This window comes from Octopus bimaculoides, chromosome 1 (assembly GCF_001194135.2).
Source record: "Octopus bimaculoides isolate UCB-OBI-ISO-001 chromosome 1, ASM119413v2, whole genome shotgun sequence".
Lineage (NCBI taxonomy): Eukaryota > Metazoa > Mollusca > Cephalopoda > Octopoda > Octopodidae > Octopus > Octopus bimaculoides.
In genome coordinates this window covers 116,398,108-116,401,705 of record NC_068981.1, presented here as the reverse complement: position 1 = coordinate 116,401,705, position 3,598 = coordinate 116,398,108, and positions in this window count along the sequence as shown.

Sequence of the window (3,598 nt, the reverse complement as noted above, 5' to 3'; positions counted from 1 at the left end):
TATATATATATATATATATATATATATATATATATATATATATATTTATTTACAATACATATATTAAACCCGAATATCTTGAAACTCAGGTGTCCATTTCGTTTTAAATGATAAAGAGAAAAGAATGAGATAACTACCATATATCGGTAAAGGAATCTAGTTCTATGGATTGCTTAGTTTATGTGTATTTATGTTTATGAAATAATATCTGCCAGTTTAGTCTTTGGGCTAATTTAATCATTAAGCACCAAAGTATCACCAATTTTAGCAGAATTAAATCATTATTTTTGCAGAATTAAGCATCAAAACATCATCAATTTTAGCAGAAGACTTATTTGAAAGCTATATAAGGGGAGTGACTTAATGAGTTATCAAAAGATCCTTAGCGGTAGTGTGCATGTAGCTGTACTATAAAGAATTTAATATGTAATTTAGAAGACTGCAAGTGAAAGTTTATTGAATATCCATGAAAAAGACAAGTTAAATGAGCTTTAAGAATATAGAAATAAATCTGTTGCAATTGAATGGAACGTTTAAAGCGTAAAAATACTATAGATTTTTGGTTAGCAATAAGCAAAGTATTGGCGGAAATGTATTTAGAAGCAAAATTCATGAAAAATATTTCAGTATAGTATATAGGAGATAATATACATACGCGTGTGTGCGTGTGTGTAAGTGTATTCGTAAGTATGCATATCGATATTAACAAAGAAATATAAAAGTTAATGCACACACACAAGCGTGCGCGCGCGCTTTCAGCAGCCTTAATGCCATCTTTGCTATGCGGTTATAGTCTTCTCGGAATGTGTCGGTTGTCCACCTGCGTCTCGCAGTTATAGTCAATTTTGCGGTAATTCACACTATTACATACATTTTTTGCGATACAAGACCTTAGTTACACTTAGTTGACAAAAACAAAAACAAGATGGGGACTATCCTCAGACAACCATTGAGGGAAGCATTGCTCTTATTCATGTCAACTTTTATCATTCGCCTGCATTTTGACATACATTTAGACAACCGATATTGCTGTTAATGATACCAAACTTACTCCTAAAAAATGTATTACTTGTCAAAAGCCTTACAAAAGTATATGAGATTAATATATAATAGGTCACTTTTGTAATAGCGCTGTTTGATGTCTAACAAGTTTATACCCAATTATATACTTTTATTTTAAGAGAAAACTGTGAATGATTCATCATCTTTTTATTTTTATTTCGATAGTATTAAGATTATACAGGCACAAAAATTCAGAACATATTCCATAATGAAGTAGATTTGGTTGCTTATTGAAAATGTGTAATATACAAATTTTATATAATGTAAAGTATGCATTTAATGATATAGTAACTTGGTCTGTATAATTTTCTTATAACGTAATAAAGTATAACTTAGATAATAACTGGTATCATTATTTTGGAATAAAATTTTCCTAACCGAAGAAATACTAAATAATAAAAGATTTGATATAATGAAACATTTTTCACTAACTTAGTGTAATATTTAGAAATATAATATGAAAGCGTTAAAGGCTAATATTAGAATATAATATTGATTTCAAATTTTGGTACAAGGCCAACAATTTTGGGGGAGGTGTCAAGATGATTGCATTGACCCTAGTACTCAAGTGGTACTTATTTTATCGACCTCTGAAGGATGAAAGGTAACATCGACTCAGGCGTCATTTTAACTCAGAACACAAAGACGGACTAAATGCTTGGAAGCATTGTGTCTGGCGTGGTAACATTTTTACCAGCTCGTCGCCTTAATATGAGTAATTGGTTTAATCAATAAGTATCCGGACTGTTGCCATAGTAACGAAGCTAAGACACGCAGAGTAAAGCTGCTTGGCACGCATTGACCTTAAACGCTGCTGTGCATGCGCACTAAATATTAACGTTCAACCTCACTTCTGCTGTTTACAACAATGCTTGGAGGAAGGTGTGCAGCGTATGATCGGTACATTGACCATGACAGAGAAAGTTGAGCAGAGAATCTGCACTAAATTTTGCCAAAAGCTTGGCGATATCTGTTGAGAGGCGTACGCCAAGTTTTCAAAAAATGTTCATCGTTCTCCACACAATCAAAGAGATCTGGTGTAACTGAAACCCAAGTGTCCATTTAGTTAGTTGAAAGAAATTTTGGCACAAACTTGGCAGACACGCGTCTCATACCCAAATCTTCAGTGATTATGGACTGAACTGAACTGTAATTAATCTGCACATCCTCTGATAAGTCACGGATGGTGATTCAACGATTTCCCATCACAGCTGAACGCACATCTGCGATGTTTTTCTCGGTTCTGCTGGTTGCTGGTCTCCGAGAACGTTCGTCAACATCGAAATTTTATCGGCCATCTTGGAGACGCCTGAACCACTCGTAAGAGTCTCATACACTCCTCTTCATACACTTTCTGCAAATTTGCGTAGTCGCTTGGCAGGTATCGCCATGAGAACTTTCTCTGTCATGGTTTATGCGACGATCATGTGCTACAAACGTTTCTTCAAATCACTACTGTAAACAGCGGAAGTGAGCTAGAATGTTAAAACTTAGTGCGCATGCACAGCACAGTTTAAGGTCAATCGCTGCTGAGCAATTTCACTCTGCATGCTTCAGCTTCGTAATTATAGCAACAGTCCGGATACTTATTGATCAGATAATATTGAAATGGTTTTGATATTTTTTTTTACAGTATTAGTTTTAATATTTCCTATCAAAGTATTTGAGGTCTATTTTGATTTATATGTGCCCATCTTAAGAAGATACTTTGCAAATCTGGATAAATATGTCATTTGATATATGATTAGTGGTGGGTTTCGACTTTAAAATGGTTCCAGAAGTGGGAATTCTTACGGGAGTTTCATGATGGATTTTGAGGAGTATGGAACCACCTTTTAGGCTCAATCTTTCTCAAGTCTACTCTGAACCGAAGTAGCATCCCCTGTCAGGGTCCCAGTAATTAGTTAAATAACATGTAACGATACAAGACAGGGTTCTGCCAGGCAGAACGACAAACCTGACCACCAGAAGAATAAGACGTCATCAGTACGTTAAAGAATCAAAAATCAGATCCGTTCATAGAAAAAAAATTATAAATACACTGGATTAAAGAAAAAAAACACCTTTACAAGCGAAAACCCTTGCACACGACGGAAAAAGATTAACCGAAACTGTAACAGAAAACTCATTTTTACTATTTTCGTTTCTCCGTTGTTTTTCTCCAGCTTAACTCAGTGATCCACATTTCTTATCGATCACTTCTGACACATTTTGTGCATTTAAACAAGGAAATCCACATTTTTCTATTATTGAATGTTGTGAACATTACATCATATTTGATATTATTGAATTTTGTAAGCATTGAATACTTTAAGCATATTTTTCTACTTCGAAATTTTGAATTTTTACCACTGATAAGCAAAAAATATTATTGAGACTAGTTTGGTATGTATGCAAATAAATTTATTTAAAAAGAATTACAATTTTTTTTCAAATTCAGGTGCATCTTCAAGAACATATTTTTAAACATATATATATATATATATATGTGTGTGTGTGTGTGTGTGTGTGTGTGTGTGTGTGTGTGTGTGTGTGT